At 40.9% G+C, this 13606-nt stretch overlaps 2 protein-coding genes across 4 annotated transcripts in view; one reads left to right on the forward strand and one right to left on the reverse strand.

Moving 5' to 3' along the window:
• Positions 1-10524, reverse strand: part of LOC108284007 (uncharacterized protein C11orf98-like) — a 42002-nt gene extending 31478 nt beyond the window's left edge. Inside the window, exon 1 of the mRNA XM_037728524.1 lies at positions 10068-10524. The gene's annotated coding sequence lies outside the window, so the exon portion shown is untranslated. The remainder of the gene's footprint in view (positions 1-10067) is intronic.
• SLC24A2 (solute carrier family 24 member 2) overlaps positions 1-13606 on the forward strand; it is a 277206-nt gene that overhangs the window by 104813 nt on the left and 158787 nt on the right. The gene's annotated exons all lie outside the window — the stretch shown is intronic.

Genomic DNA, 13606 nt, shown 5'->3' on the forward strand with positions numbered 1-13606 from the left:
AAAGGGCATAATCTCTTGGGAGCTCTAGGGCCCTTCCCTTCACTGGATCCTCCCTGTACTACTGCAGCTGATGCTCTGTTGAAATTGCCAACTCCTGGCTGAAGGCCAACCAACAAAAAGCTAGTGCAATAAACAAAACTACAACTAAGGACTCTTACAGAGTCTATTTCACTCCCCTACCACCTCCACTGGAGCAGGCGCTGGTATCTACAGCTGAGACTGAAGACAGTTCACATCACAGGACTCTGTGCAGACACCTGCAGTACCAGCCTGGTACTCCACTGGGTGATTAGATCCAGAGGATAAATAATAATACCTGCAGTTCAACTCTCAGGAAGCCCATCCTTAGGGGAAGGGAGAGAACACTACATCAAGGAAGCACCCTGTGGAACAAAAGAATCAGAACAGCAGCCCTTGAGCCCCAGATCTTCCCTCTGACATAGACTACCCAAATAAGCAGGAACCAGAAAAACAATGCTGGTAATATGACAAAACAAGGTTCTTTAACACCCCTGAAAGATCACACTAACTCACCAGCAATAGATCCAAACCAAGAAGAAATCCCTGAATTGCCAGAAAAAGAATTCAGATGGTCAATTATTAAGTTAATCAAGGAGGCAGCAGAGAAAGATAAAGTCCAACATAATGAAATTTTGAAAAAGATACAAAATAGGAAGGGAAAAATCTTCAGTGAAATAGATAGCATTAAAAAAAAATAACTTCAGGAAATGAAGGATTCACTTAGAGAAATTCGAAATGCACTGGAAAGTCTCAGCAACAAAATCAAACAAGCAAAGAACTTCAGAACTCAAAGACAAGGTTTTAAGTTAACCCAATTCAATTCAACAAAGACAAAGAAAAAAGAATATTTTTTTAAAAATGAACAAAGCCTCCAAGAAGTTTGAGATTATGTTAAACAACCAAAACTAGGAAAAATTGGTGTTCCTGAGGAAGAAGAGAAATCTAAAAACTTGGAAAACATATTTAAGTGGATAATCAAGGAAAATGTCCCTGGCCTTGCTAGAGATTTAGGCACCTAAAAATTGTGATATTTTCCTGTTGGACAAGAAAATACCACAACAGGAAAATATCACAATAGGAAAATATCACAATTCTTCATATATTTTTGGGAGGCCAAAAGGAAAATATCACAATTCTACATGTATATGCACTTAACACTGGAGTTCCCAAATTTATAAAGCTATTACTACTAGACCTAAGAATTAGATACAATAATAGTGGGGGACTTCAATACTCCTCTGACAGCACTAGACAGGTCATCAAGACAAAAAATCAACAAAGAAACAATGGATTTAAACTATACCCTAGAACAAATTCACTTAACAGATATTTACAAAACATTCTACCCAATAACTGCAGAATATACATTCTGTTCATCAGCACATGGAGCATTCTCCAAGACAGACCATATGATACGCCATAAAACAAATCTCAATAAATTTAAGAAAATTGAAATTATGTCAAGTACCATCTCAGACCACAGTGAAATAAATTGGAATCAACTCCAAAAGGAGTCCTCAAAACCATGCAAATACATGGAAATTAAATAACTTGCTCCTGAATGATCATTGGGTCAACAATGAAATCAACATGGAAATTAAAAAATTCTTTGGACTGAATGATAATAGTGACACAACTTATCAAAATCTCTGGGATACAGCAAAGGCAGTGCTAAAAGGAAAATTCACAGCCTTAAATGCCTACATCATAAAGTCTGAAAGCACAAATAGACAATCTAAGGTCACACCTCAAAGAACTAGAGAAACAAGAACAAACCAAACCCAAACCCAAGAGAAGAAAAGAAATAACAGATCAGAACAGAACTAAATGAAATTAAAACAAACAAAAGTTTTAATTCTTTTAAACTTTTAACTTCTTAAAAGTTTTGGTTCTTTGAAAAGATAAATAAAATTGATACACCATTAGCAAGATTAATGAAAAGAAGAGAGAAGATTCAAATAAACTCAACTAGAAATGAAATGAGAGCTATTACAACTGATACCACAGAAATACAAAAGATTATTCAAGGCTACTATGAACACCTTTATATGCATAAACTAGAAAACTAGAGAAGATGGATAAATTCCTGGAAATATACAACCCTCCTAGATTAAACTAGGAAGAAATAGAAACTTTGAATGGACCAATAATAAGCAGTCAGATTGAAATGATAATTTTGAAATTGCCTATAAAAAAAAGTTCAGAATTCACAGCTAAATTCTATCAGACATTCAAATAAGAACTGGTACCAATCCTATTGACACTATTCCACAAGATAAAGAGAGAATTCTCCCTAAATCATTCTGTGAAGCCACTGTCACCCTAATACCAAAGCCAAGAAAGGACATTTAAAAAAAAAAAGAAAGAAAAATATCCCTGATGAATATAGATGCAAAAATCCTTAACAAAATACTAGCTAACCAAACCCAAAAGCATATCAAAAATATAATCCACAATAATCAAATGGGTTTCGTACCAGGGATGCAGGGATGGTTTAACATCTGCAAGTCAATAAATGTGATATGCCACATAAACAGAATTAAAAACAAAAATCACACGATCATCTCAATAGACACAGGAAAAGCATTTGACAAAATCCAGCATCTATTTATGATTAAAACCCTCAGCAAAATCAGCATAGAAGGGACATATCTTATGATAATAAAAGCCATCTGTGACAAACTCACAGCCAACCTAATACTGAACAGGGAAAAGTTGAAAGCATTCCCACTAAGAATTGGAACAAGAAAAGGATGCCCACTCTCACTAATTCTGTTCAGCATAGTAGTGGAAGCCCTAGCCAGAACAATCAGACAAGAGAAAGAAATAAAGGGTATCCAAATTGGTAAAGAGGAAGTCAAACTGTTGCTGTTTGCCAATGGTATGATTGTATACCTAGAAAACCCTTAAGACTCCTCCAACAAGCTTCTAGAACTGGTAAATGAATTCAGCAAAGTTTCAGGATACAAAATTAATGTACACAAATCAGTAGCAATCTACAAATTCAGTGCAATTTCCATCCAAATGCCACCATCATTCTTCATATGTGATGTTTGAGTTACTTCTTTTACACTGCTAGTGGGAATGGAAACTAGTACAACCGCTATGGAAAACAGAGTGAAGGTTTCTTAATTACTAAAAGTAGAACTACCATTTAATACAGCAATCCTACTTCTGGGTATCTACCCAAAGGAAAAGAAGACATACAAGAGACATACTTTCACACATATGTTTATAGCAGCACAATTTGCAATTGCAAACGTATGGAACCAGCCCAAATGCCCATTAGTCAATAAATGGACAAAGAAATTATGATGTACACACACGCACGCGTGCACACACACACACACACACACACACACACACATACACATTTGCAGCAACCTAGATGGAATTGGAAACTATTATTCTAAGTGAAGTAACTCAGGAAAGGAAAATCAAACGTCATATGTGAAGAATGATGGTGGTATTTGGATGGAAATTGCATTGAATTTGTAGATTGCTTTTGGCAGCACGGTCATTTTCACAATGTTGATTCTACCCATCCATGTGCATGGGATGTGTTTCCATTCGTGTCATCTGTGGTTTCTTTAAGCAGTGTTTTGTAGTTTTCCTTGCAGAGGTCTTTAACCTCCTTGGTTAGGTATATTCGTAAGTATTTTATATTTTTGCAGCTATTGTAAAAGGGGTTGAGTTCTTGATTTGATTCTCAGCTTTGTCACTGTTGATGTACAGCAGAGCTGCTGATTTTTGTCCATTAATTTTGGGAGCTAAACTATGAGGACTTCAGCCATAAAAAAGAATGAATTAGTGGCATTCACAGCAACCTGGATGGGATTGAAGACTATTATTCTAAGTGAAGTAACTGAGGAATGGAAAACCAAACATCATGTGTTCCCACTCATAAATGGGAGCTAAGCTATGAGGATGCAAAAGCATAAGAATGATACAGTGGACTTTGGGGATTCGGAGGAAAGGGTAGGAGGTGAGTGAGGGATACAAGACTACACATTGAGTACACTGTACACTGCTCGAGTGATGGGTACACCAAAATCACAGAAATCGCCTATAAAGAACTTATTTATGTAACAAAACACCATCTGTTCCCCAAAAACCTATTTAAATAAAAAAGAAAACAAAAACAACCTATTATTTTATCACTCAGAGATGATTATGGTTAACGTAAGAGGTTATAGCCTTGCAGGCTTTTTAATGAATCACTTTTTAAATGCTGTTCCTACTTATTTATGTACTCAACACATAATTATCAAGCACTGTAATTAGTAAATTCTTCTGTTTAGGAAAGTGCTTTGAAACAAAGATCTAAGTTTCTTTTTATTATCAAACCTCCCTGTAAATAGTAGATGATCACAGAATTAACCCCATTCTAATCTGACTTTTTAGGCTAATTAGTTTGAGGTCTTGGCACTGGTGGCTGGATTAACAGTTTTTATCAGGGATATCAGAAATGTTCCTTAGAAAGCCATAAGGTTCATTCAGCACAGATAAAGCAGGCCTTGCTCTACCACCTGGTAACCTAGGCAGTGACAGCAACTTATGGGGCGCATGGAACAGTTACCCTCACCCCGAGACATACAGGAGTTTGGGCCATGCCTGCCTCTTCAACCTAACCTGCATTTATGGGCCTGGGCATGTTCTGGAGACTGGTAGAGCTAGAATCAAACTCTGACTACACTTACTCGCTATGTGCTCTTTGGACAAATAATGTAACCTCTCTGTACCTAAGTTTCCCCATCTGTAAAATGGGAATAATAATGGCAACTAAATAGGATTGTCATAAGGAACAAATAAAACAGTGCATAAAGTCCCTGGCACTGTGTACTGGTAGCCAGCATAGTTATTATTATTTGAGGAACAAAATCATGGTTTGTGTAGGGTTGATTTTTGTAATATATTAATAATAAATGGCTTTAAATATTTTGTTCTTTAGTCATATTTGGAAGCTTTTGTCAATATCAGCATTGAGGACTAGGATGGCAAAAAAGTTAATAAGTATTAAGCCAGTCTAGATGAGATAACATGTCTCCCCATGACCTTCATTCTTACCTGTGCCTACCACCTCCAGCTACAATTGAGAAGGGGTCTCGAGACTGAGACCTGATGTTCCTGATGGCTTCCATTGGTGTCTCAAGAGACGGGAAGGGCAGTGGAGACTGTGGGCCTGTAAGATGGAATGACACTTCACAGACTGCTGAGGATTTTACTGGGGTATATATTTCAGAGCTCTCTAAGTGCAGACTGTTCTCTGAATCCCTGTCTTGAGGCAGACCCATCTAACACAGAAGATAATCACCGAGGCCCAATAATTGTGGGATGTCCTCCAATGTGGGCACACTGTGATAGGCAGAATGATAACCCACAAAGGTGTCACATTCTAATCATTGGAACCTGTGACTATTTTATGTTACATAGCAAAGGGAATTCAGGTTGCGGATACAATTCAGGTTGCTAATCAGCTGACCTTGAGATGGGCAGAGTACCCTGTGTCATCCCGATGGGTCCAGTCATCACAAAAGTCCTTAAGGCAGAAGAGGAGAGTGAGTGATTCTGTGGAAAAAGGTCTCAACTTGCTGTTGCTGGTTTTTAAGATAGAGGACAGATACCATAGGCCAAGAAATGTGGGTAACCCCTAGAAGATGGGAAAGGCAAGGAAATGGATTTTCCCCTAGAGCCTGAAGGCAGGTGTCAGCCCTACAGAGGCTTTGCTTTTAGCTCAGTGAGACCCGTGTGAGATTCCTGACCTACAGGAGCTTAAAGTAATAAGCTTGTGTTGTTTAAGCCTCAAAGTTTGTGGTTATTTGTTATGGCAGCAATTTTAAAAAGCTAGTATCTGCACTGTTGGCATTTTGGACAGCACAGTTCTCTGTTATGTGAGACTTCCCAGTGCATTTTAGGGCCTTTAGTATTGCTGGGTTCCGACCACTAATGTGAATGCCAGCATTTCCCCCAACACCCACCCCCCCTCCCCACCCAACTAACTCACACATTTCCACCTGCACCCGCAAGGGAGCTGTGTTTTACTCCTGGTTGAGAATAGTCTCCAGAGCAAGGCTGATTCAGTCTTTCTCTTTTTCTTTCAAGGATTCAGACCTGAAGACCCAAATTACACATGGCTTTCCCCTCTCATTCTCCTCTTCTTTCAAGGTATGAAGAGTAACTATACCATAAGATATAAATACAATTGAGCCAAACACCTGATCAGATACTTATTTTCAGATTACCAGGCCAGGGGCTGAGGGGACAAGAATATTTATAAAACCTGTTCTCCAGCAGAGACAGACTGATGAAATATAGCACTCATTCACTTATTCATTCAGTACTCTATGCTAAATAGCACTATGTACTTTTATGTACATAGCACTACATAAGGGGCTGTGGTCACAGAAAAATGAAAAAGACCTGGTCTCTGCACCAAAGGTACTAATAACCATCATATGAGCTAGAATATGGTGAAGGCCATGAAAGCGAAGGCTCAGGGATGTGTGTCTGTGTATAAAGATATTGTAGGATGCACAGGAGAGGAAAACTATTATTTCAAGCTGACAGAAATAGAAAATGTGAAAGATGGGGAGAGTCCCTTGAGCCCAGGAATTTGAGGGCTCCAGTTAGCTATGATGGATAGTGCCACTGCCCTCTAGCCTGAGCAACAGAGGGAGACCCTGTCTCAAAAAAAAAAAAAAAAAAAAAACCTGTCAACAGCATTTGAACTAAAACTTAAAGGGGAAGTAGGAATTCTGCAGGTAGAGGAGAGGAGAGTGAAGATTGAGCACAAGTATGGAGGTGCAGAAATGTTTTGCACTTTGAAGAAATTGCTCCCAATCTACTGCTTATATCCTGCAAAGACAGCAGGGAGGAGCATTGGAGTATCCAGGCTGTGCAGTTTCACCCAGCTCTCGGGTCAAATCCTAACTGTTACTTACTAGCAGTGTGATATTGGGAATGTCTTCCATGCTCTGAGCCTCAGTTTCCTCATCTACAAGATGAAGATAAGAGCCTGGTGGGATTGGAAAATAAAATATATTGGGAGGATGTAGAGTAGTGGGAAAAAGGAGTACAGACTTGGCAATGAACAGCTGAGATCATAATTTACTTTAACAGTTGATGGGTAACTGGTGTATCCACACAGTAAGGGTGGAGGAAGCAACAATGACTTAGAAACAGTCTCCACGTCCAGGGAGCTTCCAATATGGGCAGGGAGATAGACTGTGCAAATTAAAACATTAAAAATACAGTATGAAGTATACAGGAATAGAAAGAAGGTCAAGATACAAAAGGGCTGCTGAGATGGCAGTGGATGAGAAGGAAAAGTCTCAGATGTCTTCCTAGAGGAAGAACTATCAGAACTAGCAGTGGGTTTAAGAATAATTTCCTAGGGTGACAAGATGGAGAAAAACATTTCCAGGCAGGAAAGCAGCATGGTAGGGTTGATAGGCCACAGACAGCACAGAACAGCTGGAATATCAAGTGCAGGCTTGGGTAGAGAGTACTGAAATACAAGACTTCACAGAAGGGAGAGATCATTCTGATGGGCTTCTCATGACTTTCTAGGGAGCTGACCCTCCAGTCTGTAGGTCTTGGGGCCAGTGCTTCACCAGGGAAGAACAGGGCAATTTAGAAAGCTCCCATGGACTGCAGTAGAGAATGAATGCGAGAGCTCCAAGACTAGATGCTAGAAGACCTTTAATGGGCTATTATGGAAGTTGAAGAACACTTGGTCCAGGGAGCAAATATAGGGGTGGAAAGAAGGAAGGAGCTAAAGCAGTAATCGGGAGGTAGAACTGCCAGGATCCAGTGGCCAGTCAGACCTGGGCAATAAGAATTAAAGTGTTCAGGACAATGCCAGACCTCTAGTTGGGTAATGGAATCATTAACCAAGATAGGAAATGTGGGAGAAAGGATGGACCTGGGTGGGAAAGTAGAAAGGATAAATCACAGTGCATTCAGTTTTGAATATTTTTTGAGACACCTGAAGAAAATAAAAGGGGAAATAACCAGGTTGTAGAAGGCTTTGGCAAGATCTCTGTCCTTATTTTAGCAACTTCCTTCTTTCATTATGATCCTTAGCTCAAGGTTTTATTTTCTCTTTTTATATGATAAATCATTGAGGTTGTGTTTTTAAAGGTCAAGAAAATCCAGTTACTTCTTTTTAATAATGGCATCTAGATTTATGAGTATCTTAGCTGAAAGAACAAATCCCAATTATACAAATATTAAAATACCTGATCTTTATTAATTTATACTGAATGTTTTATTTTAAATATTTCAAGAAAAGTAAGAATTATTTGCGTAGCTCTGACAATGTACACATAAATAGCACTTGTCTTGGTGGGAACGCTGTGCTTTAGAAAAGATAAAATGTCTTAGACAAAGAACAGAGCCCCACTTAGGGAGCAGTTACTGTCTGAAATCATGAAAGGCACCAAGTACTATAACCTCAGGGAAAGGACAAGATGTCCTGCATTGGAAAAAACATAATGGTTTTAGTAGCCCTTTAGACAGGAGGAAAAATCTGCTAGGCAAGAGAAAGTGCTATTTTGTTACTGGTACATGCTGTTCCCATGATTACTGGAAATAAAGAAATATATAGTGTATACATAGCTGGGCTTTCATTCACTTACATTGTCTTTTTAGTTAAAAATTTTTAAACTCTGCACTAAAAATACCTTATAGTTGCACAGACAGAACTAGAAAATGATTTTGATTTTCTTGAGATATTAAAGGGAGCTTGCACTGAACTTTTATGTCTGTATTCCGCCATTTCCCCACACTTTTCCCACATTCAATTGAGGAAATAAAAACAAGATCCTCTCTATTTTAAGATAATGATTTTTTTAAAAACAATGGCTCACTTTGTTGCCCAGCCTGGAGTGCGGTGGTGCAGTCACAGCTCAATCCAGCCCTAACCTCCCAGGCTCAGGTGATCCTTTCACCTCAGCCCCTCAAGTAGCTGGGACTACAGGTACCTGCCACCACACCTGGCTAATTTTTGTATATTTTGTAGAGATGAGGTCTCCCCATGTTACCCAGGCTGGTCTCAAACTCCTGGGTTCAAGTGATCCTCTTGCCTTGGCCTCTCAAAGTGCTGGGATTACAGATGTGAGCAGCTGTGCCTGGCCAATAATAAAAATGATTAAGATGTATCATTGAAATGTTCCAAGAGGAAAGCATCATATTGCTTATAAAATATTTTATAAACGCTAACCTCCGATTATTTGCTTACCGTATGCTCTTTACATATGCTAACTTATATCATTATCTTTACTTTTAACAAATGAGAACACTGGCTGGGTGCAGTGGCATACCTCTGTAATCCCAGCACTTTGGGAGGCCAAGGTGAGTGAGGTACGTAAGCCAAGGAGTTCGGGACCAGTCTGGGCAACATGGAAAAACTGTCTCTACCAAAAAATATATATATATGTACAAAAATTAGCCAGGCATGGTGGCTTGCACCAGCTACTTGGGGGCTGAGGTGGGTGGATCACTTGAGCTCAGGAGGTCAGGCTACACTGAGCCATGATCATGCCGCTGTACTCCAGCCTTGGCGACAGAGTGAGACCCTGTCTCAAACAACAACAAATGAGGAAACTGAAACCTGTGCGGTTAGATGATTCACCCGACATTGCGTAGCTACTGTGTTGCCTTACAGACAATACGTACCTACATTTGCCTGATTCTAAAGCCTGTTTCCTTAGAGAATTCTACCACCAATGCATTTCAATTAAAGTCTATTAGGTTATCACAATAAACTCCCCTTCTTCTCACGATGGCATAAACACCCACCCAGTTACCCAGGCCAGAAACCTGAGCATCCCAGCTGAAAGCCGCTCACCCCCGCCCGCACATCTGAGGTGCTAGCAATCTTCAGTTCTGCCTTCTCAACACCAATCACAGTCATCAGTTTCTTCTCATCTCCACTGCCACCAGGTGAGCACAAGCCACCGACTTTTTCCTTGGACAATAGCAACACTTCTAACTAGTCTCCCGTGTGTTCCCCTTTATCCAGGGCCATGCCTTGCAAAACTCACCTCAGATAGATGGTGTCATTCCCCTGTCTAATGCTTCTCACTGGCTTTCCTCAAGAGCAGGCAAATCAGATACTGGAAAGAGTGAGGGCCTTCAGTGTCAACAGCCACAGAGCAGGCAGCCTTGAAATCCTTTGAGGAAGAGGAGGTATCTTTAGAATCAGCAAACCTGGTGTTCCCAGGCATATTTGTTTTCTAGGGCTGCCGAAACCAACTGCCACAAACAGGGCAGTTTATAATGACAGAAACTTATTCTTTCATAGTCCTGAAGGCTGGAGGTCTGATATCAAGGTGTTGGCAGAGCCATGCTCCCTCTGAAGGCGCTAGGGCCCCTTCCTTGCCGCTTTCTAGCTTCTGGGGGTTGCTGGCAATCTGTGACATTCCTTGCCTTGCAGCTGTATCATCCCCAATCTCTGCCTCTGTCATCATGTGGCCTTCATCTCTGTGTGTCTGTCCTCTATGTCAGATCTCTCTCACTCTCCTTATAAGGACACCAGTTATTGGATTTAGGCCCACCCAGATCCAGTATGACCTCATTTGAACATCTTCAAAGACTCTGTGCCAAATAAGGTCACATTCGCAGGTACTGTGGATTAGGACTTCAACATACCTTTTGGGGAGACACAATTCAACCTGCTTCACCAGATTTACCTGATAACTTTGCACTTTCAAATGTCGATTTCTCATTTATACAGCAGGAATGCTGATAGCTCATTTTCAGAGTTATCGTGAACATCAGAGTTCATGTGTGTCGTGCGTCCCTCCAGTGCCTGCGTCACGGAGACCGTGCTGTAAATGTCAGCTGATTTACAGCCAGACTTTTTTCTTTAAAAAATTATTTGTAAGGTAACTTCTATTCTAAATGCACCAATGAAACTTACCATTTAAAGAAGCCCTGCAACAAAGCCCTTGTGAAACAAAGCAAATAATCTTCCTCATTTATGTTTTTATTCTGATTTCTACATGCTGAGTGTCTTTATAGCAGTATATATAGACTATTACAAAACAAACCGAAATCCAAACTCAAATTTTAGGTTTATCCAAGAGTGCTAATCTATGCGTGATATGACTTCAGACTAAGCTGGCAGAGAAATTAATTGAGGAAACCCATCCATGTTCCCTACATGGTCATGACCATTTCCAGGGGAGGTGCCACAGCACTCAGGATGGCAGGTGCAGTTAAGAGCAGCCCTGCCATCTCTTTTGCTTTTGTCCGTCTATCTACTTATTAGGAGAGATAGGACATGGGAAGGGAAGTTAATTCCTCTTTGCAAATCAGATTTGCACCCTGGTGCCCTGCTGCCAGGCTTGTTACCAGCAGCTTCGGTGTCTTGCAGTTGGTCTCAGCAGCCCTGGGATTCCTGTGATAGCAGCAGCCATGGTGCCAGGCACATGCATGCTTAGTTTAATCAGTGCTATTAGGCAATGTTTAGGCAGACTCCATTACAGAGAGTGGCAGACGCACTTAATGAGGGAGAAAGCATCATTTCAAAAGCAGGGGGGCACAGTAAAGCAGTTTCTTACACTCAAAAGCTGGAGTTGACCCCTGCTCTCTGACAGCCTGCGGGATGTGGACCCAGGGCCTTTACTGCTGTTCTGATCTGTTCCCAGGTCCCCAGGAGCCTATTCTGTTGACAAGTTGGGAGGCATCTTCTGTCACTACCGTTCACATTTGACAGAGTGGGGAAGGGGGCAGGCTCTCCTGGTGGGGGGACTGTGACAGAAAAGGCCTGTGGCTGTGCATTGCGCTCCCTCCCACGATCTGGATAGAGACTCCTGCTGAACTAGGGTTATTTGAAGTGATCAGAAGGCTTCTGCTCTAGAACTTTGCGGGAACTGGGGCCTCAACACGAAGATCAGCTTCAGGGACACACTGACCTGGACTCTTACTCCTCTTGTGGCACTCACTAGCTGCGCAGCCTTGAGCAAGTCTCTTGACCTCTCTGAGCCTCTTTTTCCTCAGCTGTAAAATGGGGGTAACAGCACCTCCCTTGCAGGGAATCATAAGGATTGAAGTTCCATGTTTTCCTTTCCTATTCCAGGAAATGAGCCAGTATGTTGGGCAGTTAGCCATTTACCTATTTTGCGGGTGATAAATGAAGAGCATCTCTTAAGTCAGAAACCTGTCTTATTTCACAGCTATAAAGATCAATTGATATTTTGTTCGGCATATGTGATACAGCATTCCCGCATTCATTTTACCGGGACAGTCTTTGGTATTAGTGATCTAAAACCAGTAAGACATGGAATATACACAAACACACATATGTGCACACACAAAACAGCTCATGGGGCAGTGAATGAAACCAAGGAGTAACATCTTTTAATAAAAGATGTTCAGAAAATGGGTATTAAATCAAATTGACAGGTGGCAGGGGACAGGGTGCTCTGTGAGAGCAGGTGTTACTTTTCAAAAGAGAAGGGGAAAGAACATTCCTGGAAGAGGTAACAACATGTGCCAAGATGGGGAGGCCTGTAGTGGAACTCCAGGTTTAGCGACTACAAGCATCTCAGTGTACGCTGTGGAAAATCAAAGCACACTCCTTGGTGTCTGTCCAAGGGCATGTAAATTAGTTGAGAGGATGTGTGCGTTCCTTGGAGGGTAACTAACACCGGCCACAGTGATCATTGCAAACTGACAGAACAGAGATAAATGTGGCTAGGAGCAAGAACTGAAAGCAACAAGTGTTTGAGTCTACTTGTGTGCCAGGAACTACCCTGTCCCTCTCAGAACATGTGGTTCAGTGTTGTGCCATCCAGTACACATGGCTCCTGAGCCCTTGAAATGTGTCTAGTCTGAATTGAAATGTGTTGTATTGGCTGGGCTCAGTGGCTCATGCCTGTAATCCCAGCACTTTGGGAGGCCAAGGCAGGCAGATCACGATGTCAAAAGATAGAGACCATCCTGGCCAACGTGGTGAAACCCCGTCTTTACTAAAAATACAAAAATTAGCTAAATTAGCTGGGTGTGGTGGGGCACGTCTGTAGTCCCAGCTACCCAGGAGGCTGAGACAAGAGAATCACTTGAACCCTGGAGGTGAAGGTTGCAGTGAGCCGAGATCATGCCACTGCGCTCCAACCTGGGTGATAGAGCAAGACTCCGTCTAAAAAAAAAGAAAAAAAGGAAATGTGTTGTATTAACAAACACTCTGGTTTTTAGAAAGCTGATACCAAAAAAAGTAAACATCTCCTATCTCATTACTAATTTTTCTATTGATTACATGTTGAAACAATAATGTGGCTATATTGGGTTATGTTAAATATGTCATTAAAATTAATTTTACCTGTTTCTTATTACTTTTTTAATGTGGTTACTAGAATTTTCACAGTGACATGTGCAGTTCATATTATATTTCTATTGGACAGCAGTGGTCTAGAGATCAAAAGGTCTTGGCCAGGAATAGCAGAGAAGGACATGGAGCTTGAACACTACTGTAAAGAATGAGTAAAGCTCAGGGGCACATAAAGAAAGGCGAAGGATTTGCCAGAAGAAGGAGAATACGGTGGAATGTGCAAGGTCTATTTAGGTCGTCTGGAAAGAA

Source organism: Cebus imitator, unplaced genomic scaffold, assembly GCF_001604975.1.
Source record: "Cebus imitator isolate Cc_AM_T3 unplaced genomic scaffold, Cebus_imitator-1.0 Scaffold267, whole genome shotgun sequence".
Taxonomy (NCBI): domain Eukaryota; kingdom Metazoa; phylum Chordata; class Mammalia; order Primates; family Cebidae; genus Cebus; species Cebus imitator.